This window comes from Harpegnathos saltator, unplaced genomic scaffold (genome assembly GCF_003227715.2).
Source record: "Harpegnathos saltator strain DR-91 unplaced genomic scaffold, Hsal_v8.6 scaffold224, whole genome shotgun sequence".
Lineage (NCBI taxonomy): Eukaryota > Metazoa > Arthropoda > Insecta > Hymenoptera > Formicidae > Harpegnathos > Harpegnathos saltator.
The window spans coordinates 362,250-376,609 of NW_020230011.1; the positions used below are offsets into that span (position 1 = coordinate 362,250).

Genomic DNA, 14,360 nt, shown 5'->3' on the forward strand with positions numbered 1-14,360 from the left:
TCCCAGCGATTGATCATCTCTGCCTTAAGTAACTTTTAATGCAGTCGAGAAATGCAGTTTAAATGTAAATATTTTCCATCGCAACGAAGACAGCTGCGTTCCTCGTTAACGAGCTCTCGTTTCGTTCTTCTTCCGTCGCATGAACACGAACGAGATTTCTTTCGCGTAATGAAGTGTAACGTCACGAGCGACGAGAGGGAAATTTGAATTCCGTGTGATCTAAGCGGGTAACAAGCACGCTAGTCCTTTGGAAGACGAGAGAGAGAGAGAGAGAGAGAGAGAGAGGGAGGAGCGCTCGCATATTTAAAGTTATTATTACTCGCCGTCGTTTCAGCGGTAACGATTTCGCGCGAAGAAGCCGATTCCTCTCCGTTCTCGGAGAAGCGAATTCGACCACGCGCTCCGCGGACGCGCTTTCGCCTCATCTCAGCTCGCCGTGGTTACCTTCCCACCACCTGTTGTTACCTCGCGAAAGGCTGCTCCTCGCGGCACGTCAGTGCGCGGAGATCCGTTTCGGCACCGCGAGATCGCTTTCTCCGCTTCTTCTGCTCCCGCGCTGTCAAACCTGATGCGCGCGCGTTAACTTCCTCCTCGGCGCTTATATCAACTTCCGCGCGTAACTTTGCTTGACGTAATTTTGCGTTTCTGGTCCTCGGCGACGTGACCGCCGCGTCACGCTGCCTCGCCGTGGCACCCCTCGTCGCCTATTACTTCATGCACTCGCACGCTCGCCTGTCTCTCTGCATCTTCTTCCTGATGTTTCTCTTATTTCCAGCTTGCTCATTATGCGAAGAGTGTTTTATAAGGCCTCTACATACGTAAGAAAATGTTTTTACGGGGGGGGGGGGGCTTGCGTTAAGTTCAGAAGAGCGTTGCTTAGTCACAAGAGTCGCACGTAATGAACTCGCTCGCCTCGCGAATCTCGTTCCGGCCGACTGGTCGGCTGTTCGCTCGTTGCAGTTTTGCATTGTGATCTACGTATTAAGAGACGTTGGTTGTTGTATTCGCGCGCGGGTGGTGCGCGATGCGCGACCCGCATGAACGTCAAATGTGTATGCACGCGCACATGTGCTTATTTCCGTGACCGAGATTTCCGCCATTGCTCCGTGATTTTTGATTTCGGCGTCTCTTCGTCGGACTATTCAATGGCGCGTGATCTTGACGCTTAGTGTGCGGCATTAGCTGGGCCAATTGCGAGTCGCAAGGGCGACAAAGTCAGCGACTTCGTGCGCCGTTTCGCGCGCGGCTTAATCGCTTCCGGCGGTTAATTCGGTAAAACACCTTGCCATGCCATTGTTGTCGTCGATAATAAGACAATGGAGATTCTCGCGACGTCGCCGGTTCGTCCGAGCCGAACGAGTCCGAGCGCGCGAAACGCGCACGTCATGCTCTGCGTGTCAGCGTTGACGCGACGTCAGGGGAGTTTTTTCTCCCCTGATTCTAACGCTCAAACATTTTTCTCAATATTCATCGAGGATCTCAGACCAAAGCTCAGACTTTGGTTCAGCGCCTACATCTCGCGCAAACGTTTCGCGCGTGTTCCACGTTCTACGTGGAGCTTTATGTAACACGTCTTTCTTTTACGTCAAATGGAGGCTCCCGTTGAATATGGAAAGAGAGATACATTGCACTCAGATTAGATAACGAAGTAACTCGTGAGTAATCCCAATGAGCCGGCATTAATGCGTAGACAAAGCCAGATTTCTTCCCGCTGGCGTGAAAAGTTCCCTCCGATCAGTCATTTGACGGCGAACGAGGAAACGCGGCAGAAGGTTAACGACCGTGCGAAATCACTCGTCGATTTCGCGACGGCGGATAATATCCATCTCGTCTTTAAAACACGACTTGGCTAACACGACACGCCTGTCGGAGATCGTGAAAATCAATCGGATGTTGAGAGCCGAAGCAGCGGCACGTCGGGATGAAGACGACCGAGAGAGCGGACTTTTGCGCGAAACAGCGTTGGACCAGTGTTTTTGCCGACGGCAGGATCGGAGATCTCAGCGACGTTATTAACGCAACTTTTTGTCGGAACGAACGAAAAATTATAGATTTCTGAAAAAAATATTTTATGCAGCAACCTCGGAAGGAGTTTATTTGTTTCTGTTAATTTTATTGAACGCTTATATGAAAAGTACAAAATTTATTGTTAAATAAATTTGAATAACTTTTGCAAGAAATATTTTAAAGAATTAAGATAATTATACAAATTATATAATTTTTATAATTAAACTATAAAGTCCAACGATTTATAAAGAATCGATTCTTTTGATCGCTCTAATAAGCCTATATTTTATAATGTTGAAAATGACTATTTATCATTTCGAAATTTGGTTTTCTCGCACAACGTTGCGTAGAATGTAGTTTCCCCTCGACAATCACTTTTGACAATCTGAGAAGCAAATTTAGCTCGCGATTTGACTTTGATTTAGAATATAAAATCCTTGATGATTTTCGTCAATTCGGGCTCTTGTTCGCGTCTCAGATATCATCATGAATAACTTTGCGACCTTGAAATTCCCATCGAATCTTCTTCTCCCATTGATAAGCAGACAGCACTATTGTTCGCCGTCGTTCCTAATTTCATCCGATTAACTTCACTTTGTACTCGATCGCGCGATACTCCTCTCGTCGTCTGTCGTGCGTAGACGAACCGCGCGCGCTCAGGATTTCCGTCGTCCGTATCTCGTTAAAGCGGCGACACTCCGTCCTCCGGCAATGAAATTCACAGAAACGCGTCTGCGTCTCTGTCGTTATTGCGTCCTCCGTATTTAACAGCTTTTTGCCGCGAGGTTGGCGAGGTGAAGGAAAGAAACCACGTGCGTGTCACGTCCATCGGCGCGCAAGATCCCGCAGCGGTAGCGACTACGTACGACGACACGTTTCCTCTCCGTTGCTCCGCTCCGTTGCAGCGACCGGACTTTAGACGCCGGAACACCTCCGGAGCGATGCGCGTCGGCTGTATCCTTCGACGACCTCGATTGCTTGAAATAGCCACGCGTCTTTCGCCCGGAGAGCCGGTCTTTCACCTTTTTCGATCCTTTTGCGCTGCACGTGTAGTCCTCTCAACGAGCAATCGTCTTGCATGCGGAGGTCGTCCTTCTCATACGGAAGGATAATATATGCAAGCGCTTTGCGCGCGCATTCTTGCTGTCTCGAAAGAACCGTCGAAAGAAAATGGATCAAATGGATGAAATAATGAGAAAATATGAACGAATAGCTGAAAACCGTCGCTTCCATCGCGAGGTCTCTCTCAGCAGCGCTTGCTAAAAATTACGTTTGTTCTTGGCGAATCGGTGTGATCTTCGCGGTGATAACTCGCGACTGTGCGTGACTCGCATGACTAAAAATAATTTATTTGAAAGAGTCAATATTTGAAAGAGAAGATTTTCTGAAAATTGTATCGAGGACGCCTATCATGACTGTATTCAAAAGTTTTCACAAAAGAAACTTGAGAAACTTCACGCTGATCCCCCTTTCTCTTGGCCTTCGGATTAGTTTTGGAACTAATAATAGCCAGCTTAGACATTTATAACGGCTCAGCTATATCTGCGCTCTCTCCAACCTATGGTTGGCTCGGCCAGGAGTTTTGGAGTTCCATTCTGCATGTGTCAACTCCATTGGCGGTAACAATAAAATTGCAGCGAATTTATTCCAAATCAGTCAGATTACAGCGAACTGTTAACAAATCAAGCTCTTTTTTTCGCTTAATCTGATGATAACATTTATGTGAGTGAACTTTAATCGCGTAAAAAATGTGCGAAAGTTTAAGAGACCCAAGATTTTTCTATTAACAAATTTTGAAGGGCGAATTTTAAATAAATAAATAATCACGATACACTATTCATCGCGAGATTAACATATCGCGCTCAGCACTTTGGTACAACTTACGAATTCCTCAGCGTCCTCTGCTTCTTCAAAGAGCTTCTTTGAACAAATTGCAAATGACGCCTCGCAAAGAAATATTCTCTTAATACGTCTTAATGCATTTGCATTGCAAATCACAACGCTGTCACAACGAGACGGAGATAATTAAAATATCTCGTGCTGTGTGTTCGCGCCCGTGTCCAAGTGTGAATTATTTTTTCCTCGCTTTGTCCGCGCGAACGGACTTGAGCGCTAGAACGGACAGCAACAAAAAACAATTACATGTTATTATACGGCCATACGCGGCGGTATATCTTTTTTTTTTTTCGCGACGAGTTTACGCGCACGCAAGCGTTATTCGCGTATTCGCGATTGTTCTCTCGTATAGCGAGCAACAATTTGATTTTAGGTCAACAAGTAGCAAGCATAACGGTGGTCAAGACGGTCTGTACTTTCCCCGACATTGCGCAACCGTGGTCGCTACGCCGTCTGACGTAATGTGAACCTGATTAAATAACAGGAATTTTACGATCCCTTTTTTCCGCCGAAAATTCGGCCGACGAGAAAGGTGAGCCGTGTTTGAATTTCTCGAGGAGGTTTGCATCCGGAAACGTATGCCGCAGGCGAGCTCACAAGCGCGCGTCGACTGTCGGTATTAATTTCGGCCACTGGAACTTTCGATCATTAACAATGAATAAAAGTTTACGACTATTTTGATCTCTTCAATTACGAGATGTTTCGAGGCCTCTTGCGGCGTTAACTTTGTTTTATCGCGTGAATGAAACTTTGATACAAAGAAAAGCAGTGAGAGAGAGAGAGAGAGAGAGAGAGAGAGACAGAGAGAGAGAGGGAGGGGGGGGGAGAGGGTGATTCTTCCACGGAAGAAAATACGTTGCCTCAAAATTACCGTTTGAGAAATTGCCGATGTATGCGAGAAATCGAACCGTTGTTATCTTCCCAGCTTGCGACAACGCCACTTAAGCGGCCGTTGTACTTTTTCCGTCGGAGGCATTAATTATGTGCGCGCGTGCGTACGAGAACGCATCGATTGCCGCACGGGTATTACCAAGGCGGTCGAAATTACACGCATTAGCGTGTTTCGCAGGCGCAGGTCCGCGAAGGAAGCTGCAACGAGCGCGACTCTGTCCGTCGTTGGCAATAACTCGAGGAATTCATCAGGCACTCGGCTTCCGGTTGCGTACAGAGAGTTCCGGCTCTCTCGAGCTAAAGTATGTGGAACGCTACGTGTCGAGGTCGCCGAGTCCTAAGACTGGACCACCGGGTTCGCGAATCGGGTATTTGCGAATTTGCATGCACAATATACACGGCAGAAAGTGCCTTTGTGCACGAGAACCTGTCGGGATTCACCGCAGCCTGGTCGGATTCCGCGTCTCGAAACGTCTGCAGGCATGGTGCGACCGGTTGGGACTGTTAAACCGGTAACCAGTTTCATAAAACCTGAGGAATATCACTTTCGTCGTCGTCGCTCGCAGACGTCACGACGGTGCAATTCAGATCTTAGGAATTTCAAACTTAGTTTCTTAATTATCTATTAAAATTCTGCGCTATTTTGGAGGCCCACAAATTGTGGGGTTTTTTGTAAATTGAATCGCGCGCGTCGTTTCGTTAAGATTGAACGTGAACGTGAAAATTGGACATAAGTGGGTAAGATCTATTTAACGCACTCGGTTATCGCGGATCGAAAGAACGGTGGTGCGTGGTAGGAAAACAATGATTTCGATTCCGACTGCGAGGTCGGAAGTTCAGGCATGCTCTTGCGGGGAAGATCCGAAAGCGGATGTTGCGTTGTCGCAAAATTTTCGTTATTGAGCCGCATCGGAGAGTGAAAGCCGTTTCTCGAGATGGTCACGCATAAGTACGTCGTTTCGACGTATTTTTACAAGCCCGAGGCGAGATTCGCGCACGCGTGTATGTATACGCGTGTGGGTGTCGGTGGCATTGGTTCTCATATCCGACGACGGTCGATTCATTCATAGGTTCAGAGTCTGGCCTGTCTATCCGCTTGCGATTACGTTCTCCGCGCGATCGAAAGTCGTTGTAACGATCGACTAATCTTCCCGTCCATAACGTCGATGCGATAATCAATTAGCAAAGGAACCATAAATCTATATGTTCCGTGAGTGTCGCGACACGAAAGTCCCGTTTCAAGAAACAATTTCAATCCCGAACGGACGGATGTGGCCGAGACGGCGGTTTTGATCAAAGAGAGGGCAATGCGGTTAGCGTAATCTAAGGTTCGCTTATTCATTTATTTATTTATTTATTTATTTATTTATTTAGATATAAACTCTATACTTTGAACTCTTATAATACTTGATTATACATATAAACTTTATAAATTTCATATTTAATAGTTATAAACATCAAATCGTAGATATATCGGGTACTTTATTATTTAGAGTTGAACGTCAGATATTTCTGTTAAATTTTAGTTCTGGGAGGATAATAGAGTGAAATATTAGAATAGTGAATAGAAAAGTAAAAAAATAAATAAAATGAAAAATTTTATTAGATGTACAAATTAATTCGGTGAGTTTTTGAACGAAATTGAACTTACAGAAAAATGAAATCTATTTTGATCCTCGAAATATTCGCCACTATTTTAAATAACTTTTCTCCTTCTTTCGAGCAACTTTCGACGAATCTACTGTCGGAAAAAAAGGATAACGTCTTTGAGTCGATAAATTTGTGTTAGTGCTTTTGCGAATCTCTTCCACCGGTTTAAAGCCAGATGATGTTGTATGAGTTAAAACTTTCCAGTCCAAGAAACAAATAACGTCCTCTTTCCCTTATGCGACGTGCGACCGAACGTTGTCATGCATCGTCATCACGCCGAAACTTGTGATGCCACTTTTTACAAGTTTTATACGTCACATTACCTTCCCTCAAAACTCAACAAATCATATCCGCGGCTTCGGCAATATTTTTATTCACAAAGAACACAGAAAAGAACATGGTGTTTAAAGTCTTATTTTTCGGATATTATAATGTTTACTATTATTTCGTGAAGTCTCATGTTGTCTGCTTCTACATATTCTACAAATATAAATATAAATATAAATATAAATATAAATCATTTTTGCTCGTTACAAAGTGTATAATCATATGCATTTTCTTATATTAATTGAAATTTGCAAATTAGTTGTGTCACTTTTTCGTGTGACGCGCGACGTTTCACTAGAAAGTTATGTAAAAACAAGGCGATCTCTTCGCGCAAAGATGGACAATTCTTTAGAAATCTTTCCTTTCGGTTTTACAAATTGAAATAGTAGAAAAACACGTGAGACACTGTTGTGGGAAAACGTATCTTATATCAAAGTAACAAACATTGAGAAAGCTGCACGTGAATTGTCTTTGTCTTCGTCATTCATAAAATTCATAGAAATTATACGTAATTTATAGATTAAATATAATACAAAAGATGCGATTCTCTTTTTACCGATCTTTTCATGCACATGTGTATGCATTTATTTTAAGAGAATTTAAGAAAAGTAATATATATTACAATGCCGGCGAAATATATAAGTTCCATAATTGCTCAAAGATGTGATGGAACAAGCAATAAAAAATCCATGTTTCCACTCGCGCACATTTTTATCGCAAGTTCGTGAAGATTGTATTTCAACAATTCGTGACGATAAAGAGAATGAAGCGCAAATACTCTTTTGGTCTTCCTTTTTCTTTCCTTTCTTCTTGATATTGTTCTCTCGTTTTTGTCAGATTTGTAGAGTGACGAACGTTGAGATTTTTATGAAGCAACGAATGACGAATTACTGTAAATTTTACACGAATCGCCCGCAATTCACGAATGGATGTCACAAGGTCCGTCTCGAAGGTGTCGGGCGTCGTTCGTGCAAAAGCGAAAGTCTTGCTTCGGTGAAGTGCGCGTGTACCCGATGACTATCAGGTCAAGCGACAGCACGCGATTCTCGTTACGCTCATCGACCAACAGTAGTATTGGTCTTAGCGTAAGATTCGGGGAATGTTCCTTCCGCTCTCGGTTTTGACAGCAAAGAGCCTTGACCTATTTTGATGGATCGACCGAGATACGCAGCGACAGAGAGAGAGAGAGAGAGAGAGAGATTTTTATACGGTGACTCTCGAGTCTTTTCTATGAATGGGTGGAAATTTTGAAATTTATTTATTTCACTAGAAGGGCAAAATAATTTCTTTTTCAATCGTAACTCTTTGAGCTTCTTTTCCTTTTCATGGAACCAGTTGAATTTTTATTTAGAGATATTATAATATTAGAGAGATACAGTTCAAATATTGTCGCATTATATATTTGGAAATCATGTATGTATATACATCCCCCTTTATCTCTCCATGCTAACAAAACGGCCGCCAATTTATTTATATTACGTAATTCGGTTCGCCAATAGCTCTTAGCTGTTTCTTATCTTCGCGGAAGTTACGCAACCGCGATACGACACGCAGTTTCTCAGAGAAAATCTTTGAGTCCTTTCCTGATCTTCCTCAAGCAATGTCGCACGTTCCACCAGCGAATTTCACATGATTAACTCAATTTCCGACTTGATTTGCATCATCGCGTCGTACCGCTCTGCGATTTCATCGTCGATTCATGAAATTCATCGCGACGTCGCAGCCTTGAAATTACCATCAACCTATAGCTCGCCGAGATAGATTCGTGGATTCTCTCGCAAGCGCCGTTACGTGATCGCGATCGCGATCGCGATCGCTCGCTCGCTCGCTCGCTCGCTCGCGCGCGCTGCAACTCGAGCGCGTTGTAACGAGTTCAAAATCGCTCATCAATCAATTCCTGCAAGAAAATGTCGCGGGGTTGTTGGCGAAGCAGGTCGCTAAACGCAGCCGAAGATATGGCGTAGACGTGAAAGCGGTCAGTCCAGCTGCTGCTGAGTTACGTAAATCCCAGGAAGAGCGATCAAACGTCCGACGAGGCTTCGTCGATATCGTGATATCGATATTCGGTCGTCTAGGAATTCCTCTCGTGTGTCCGCCGGGCTCGAAGTTGAAATTCCGTGCTTGGACTAAGCGACAGGGAGGGGGGGGGATGACTCTTTTGGACCTCTTTCTCTCTATCTCCCATTCCCCCTCCTCTCTCTCTCTCTCTCTCTCTCTCTCTCTCTCTCTCTCTCTCTCTCTCTCTCTCTCTCTCTCTGTGCTTCTTTCTTTCTCACGCACGTGTTTTCAGTGACAAAGCATTAATAATACATGACGTAACAGAGTAAGAGAGAAACCTCTGCGGATACTCACGTAACGGCGTGTTTTAATGGATACGTTCATAATTAAACGAAACGAATATCTCTGTTTGTTTGACGAGAAGTCGTGGGTTTCGAGGAAGATAATTGAGCACATATTTCAGATCTTATCGATATTATCATATATTTTTAACACTCGCGTCTCCTGACATTTTCAGGCGAATCGCCTGGAATAAACAAGAAAGAACGCTCACACCTTTTCATTGATATAGTCATATGAGAACAAGAACAAGAACAACTGCGTGTGTCTCTGAGAATTATAATTACCGACCATTTGGCGAAAGGGCGAACAAAGTTCACTTACATTTATCGCCGAGATATTTGCAAGCGTGCGAACAAAGTACGTGCCTCACCGGTGGAATCCAAAAGCAGAGACGTGTCTTTTTCTAATTAGATAGAAACGCGCGCGCGACGTTTAGCGATCTCTTAATATCTTCCGGACGACGTGACGAGACGAGAATTCGCGATGCAAACTCGCCCGGTGCATTGGCTCGTTGTCGCCAAACAATAACGCGTCGACGTGCCGAAGCTCGTTAAACAACGTCGTGAAGAAGCGTTTTATCCGCGTGCCATCGAATTTCCGCGTACGGCAATTACGCGCGGCCGATAAAGTGAAAGTGATGCCGTCCGACGTTCGTTACCTTCTGACGCCTCGTATTCCAAATATCTCCGGTTAAATATTTATCGCAATTATCCTGTACGTCTGGGAATGACGTCTCGTCGACGCGAGATATCGTTGGGACACACGAGTACCTGAAGAGTAATGAGAAACAGCGTGTTTCGCGGCCGACAGGCGCCCAGACGCGCCTAATTCCGTCGCGGAAAGTTGTCGTTGATATTTAACGAATGCGAGTAATATGGATGGACCAATTTACTCGCGATTCGGCAACTTTTGTTTCGGTGTTGGTGATCTGAGCGCTCTCGGCGAACGTGATTATATGTTAATTCGACACGGGAACATCGTGGGAAATCGGCGTGCGAGAATTCGACGTGCGACAGTCGTTGACAATGAGGCGACGCGAGCTCGTGGAAATTACTGAGAAGAGTTACGGGAGGATGATAATTATGGGATCTTTAATAATAATCGGGCGAATTGTCTCGGGGCTGGATTTCAACGGACCTCGGAGAAGTCACCGATTATCCAGCGCGGACTGTCAGAAAGCATCCATCTCGCGCTCGTGAAAACAAACGTGTAAAGTTATTTTCGCGTTTGCGCACGAAGACGGAATGGTTTTTAGAGCTTTAAACAGCTTGGGATATGACACTCGGGAAAATTGACTGAGAAGGATCATGTCCGCGATATTTGCATAATGGATTCTACGTCAATGGAACTTTGCAGAAAACATCTCTGCGATTAAGACCTTCGTTGTATGCTGTATCATAAAATCGAAACAAAAAAATGAAGACGGCACGCTGTGATGTAATTTGTGTGCCGAAGCATCATCATAATTAAATTAATTTCCGATTGACATCGACTTTTATACGTTCGTACTCTCGCGGTGTTTTTTCTCTCGTTTTGTTTTTCATTCGAGTTTTTCATTGCCGTCAAAACCGAAATAAAAAATGTTCTAAAAACACGCCAGAAGCAGAAGCGATGGCAATCGATTGCGTCATCGAAAGAGCTATAGTCGCGATCATTGTGTAAGTAACAAATTAAATATATCGCACCTCGGAATGATTTTTCAGCTAAATGCATATAATGGTTTTTAGAGCTTTAAACACTTGGGATATGACACTCGGGAAAATTGACTGAGAAGGATCATGTCCGCGATATTTGCATAATGGATTCTACGTCAATGGAACTTTGCAGAAAACATCTCTGCGATTAAGACCTTCGTTGTATGCTGTATCATAAAATCGAAACAAAAAACAGATTAAAATATAAACACGCAGTGAAATATTTTCGACTGTAGACTGAGAAATCTGTAATGTAGAATATAGTTGAATATATTTTGCAGTAGAATATATTCGAGCATAGAATATTTATGACAAGGCATTTGTTGACTAATTCGAGAGATATCGATCTCTTTCGCTTTCCACAAGCTTCCACAAGGGTAGAAGATCGCCTCTCAAGGATCAAGTACTTTTCTTATTTTGCACGTCGTTTTTTTTTTAACAAAAAAAAAATATTCGAGATTTACGCGCCGGAGATGAAGAAGTTCCCGCGTTTACCGATGCGATTCTCCACCTGCCGTTTATATCACAATGCCTTGGTTCATTGATCGGGGAGAATTTATCTACTGAGGGGCGCGGTCGTCGACGGGAAGATTCGCGGTGTCATGAATGTGACGCTCGCATTTTTATGACGGCGGCAAACGGGACGATGAGTTAATCGTTTCTTGCGCTTTTAAGCGCTTGCTAGACTCGAGGAAAAGGCTCTCAGGCTAGTTCCCGATCCTCGACGATTTCATAGTGCAAGTTGTGGTGCCATCTCTTGGCACATGGTTATACCTTGCAGGTGTACCTTGCTTTCGACGGCTGCCGGCAGTCTCAGCCGGCGTCGATCGCTAAGATGATTAACGCGCGCTGTCCAATTGAACACCGCGCGGAACAATCGCGTTGTTATCGAATCAATTGCTCCACCAATTGCCGATTCCACCGAAAAGAAAGTTTGTGTCCGAAGTACGAACAGAGACGTGACACTTGCCTTGGCGCATTGCGCACCGCAGACGAGGGTCCACGTCACATTCGTTTATATTGTTTATTCATTGTCATTGTTGAAGCGTATAATTGATCTGACGCTTCGGGGAGTCCTCCTCGAGCGCAGATTGGTGCAATTAATTCCAAGTTACTGGCAGAAGAAGTCTCTGCAATATTTTCAACCTCACTCGCGTTGCATATAAGCTTGAAAAATATGCGTTCTGTTTATAGCGTTAAGATATGTGTCTACTACTTACACAAAATGTGATATTTTCGTCTTTCTTCATGCAGATGCAAATACCAGCGTGAAATTTGCGGAGTTGACGCAAGTTCGTGCGTCGTTGCAGTAAAATGATTCACATTAAATCTGCGATGAATATTTAGATTTGATTATTAATCGCTAACATTAGTCGATAATCGTCATCACTCTGAACGGAGTCGGTCGTAAACGTTCTATAAAATGAACCGCGCTCATCGAACGACTCTGTTTACGCAGCGCATTTACCGGGCCGTCATATAAGAAAAAAAAAATCGCGCGTTAGTGAGTTTTACATCGCTCTTCGTAGCCGCGTACATACATTCTTAGCACATTGCCGGATTATGCAATGTCAAACGTGTCGTTTGCGAGAGACGACACGTCGTCTTCGAGAGTTCCGCGGAATCGCTGCCGCGGATTCGGAGCAAGCGATATCACCGCGCGCGTGAAAATAAGGAGAACGAAGACGGCAAGATCCTTGATGTAAAGGACGTTCGTTCTTTCCGGCTGCCCCCCAGTCGCACGGCGACGTTGCTTGCGGCGATTTCGAGAGAAATTCCGCGAGAAATTACCAAGAGATCGCCGCCGAGGCACGAAATAATTCACGTCCTTTTGCGTCACTTTAAATTGTTCGAAACAACTTTTGAAGATTTCTCTCGCAGAGATCGATCATTTCCCAATTGAGCCCGCAACCACGTTGAACAAACGAATACTGTGAACATTAGAAAAAAAAAAAATAAACGTTTCGTTCCGCGATTTGTGCCGCGCCCATCTTGGATTTGCTTCCGAACATTCCGGTTCGCTTCTTCCGGGAGAGAAGCGGGCTGGAATATTCGAATGGAGACGTCGGAGACAAATCCGAAATGGATTCGCGCTACGAGCCTGGAAATCGGAACAAATATTTCCCAAAATATCATGAGTAAATGATGAGTGAACGATGATGATAAAATGACGATAAACATTCGAGAAATTGCTGAAATAATTCCATTCTCGACGCCCTCGTCGCCCCTACCTCCGCCGAAGTCCGCTACTGCCGCGAAGGTGTCCCGACTACGAGGAGGATGCGTTACGTACGGACGTGGGTGTTTCGCTTGCGTTTGCCCTTTCACTACACAATGCTGTACAGCTAGGCAAAACCGTAGTAGTAGTCCGGTCTGGCTGCACTTGCTCGCCGCGACCACTTTCACGCGCGATTGCGGACTCAGCCCCGTAAGCCGAAGTAAGTCGCGCACGAGGCTTCATTGCCGCGTAACTCGCCAGCTCCTACGACGGAAGCTGTGTTCGTGCAGGAGAGAAAGAGCGAGGAACCGATCGCGCGTGTCTGAAAAGGATCGAAGAGGTGGCCGGACAAGGTGGCCTCAGAATTCGCGCTCGTTTGCGCCCCGAGCGATTTCTCGTCTTCACCATCGGACGCTCGTCCGTGTTACATTGAGACGAGGACAGGCTACGAGACAGAGGTTTGCAAGATCGAGATTTTGCGCGGGAATTGGCTTGAGGCGCTGCTGATAAATAAGACGTGGGGGAAGAGGAAACGAAGAGGCGATGTGTAAAAACGAAAGTGTTGATTTTGCGTACACAAGATACGGGATGCTCGGCGAATTTTAGGAGCGGAATGCTACGTACTCTTGTGAGCCACGCTGGTTTATCATAAAACGGCCATCTGTATTCCGATCGAATTCGCGAATTCATGCACGCGTGCGTCAGGTTTTCGCAACGGATTACAAAATCCTTTTACGGACTCGCGGACCGTCACCGTTGCAGTTGCAAAGTCTGTGTCCTTTGTGTGTGTGTGTGTGCGTGCGTGCGTGCGTGCGTGCGTGCGCGCGCGCATGTGTAACAAGTGCTATTAATATCATCAATATCTTGCGTAGAATTCAAGTATATCGCGCATACATAAAGACCGAGGCCCGCGAACGTTTCGTCGAAGGCCAGCGCGTATTATGCATTCGCACGCGGTGCGCGCGGAGCTTTCTTAGAAATCTGCTGGAAGAAAGTTCCGCTGGACCGTAAAACACATCCGCCGTGTACACGCGAATTTCGACGCGTGTTATTTAGAGGCCTCTCGTGAGGCGAAATCGAACGCGCGAGATTTTCGTACGCATGATCGGCTCATTAATTCCGCGCCCCGCACGGACGTGTGTGTTGTGCAGAAGAAACCGGCTGGATGCTGAGTTTATTTCTTTTCGGACGTTTGTTTTCCTCCTTTCTCTTCCCTCCCTTCCGTGCATAGGCGTACATTTCGTCAGCATGTTATTTTATTTTCAGTTAGAATGTTATGTTACTTATTACAATTCCTGTATTTCCGTCATTATTTATTTTTATCGCATAACAGTTTA

The 14,360-nt window shown here is 44.9% G+C and overlaps 1 protein-coding gene across 1 annotated transcript in view; it reads right to left on the reverse strand.

The window, feature by feature from the left end:
• The window catches only part of snu (ABC-type transporter snustorr), a 61,641-nt gene that overhangs the window by 39,072 nt on the left and 8,209 nt on the right, over nt 1-14,360 (reverse strand). The window lies entirely within an intron of this gene.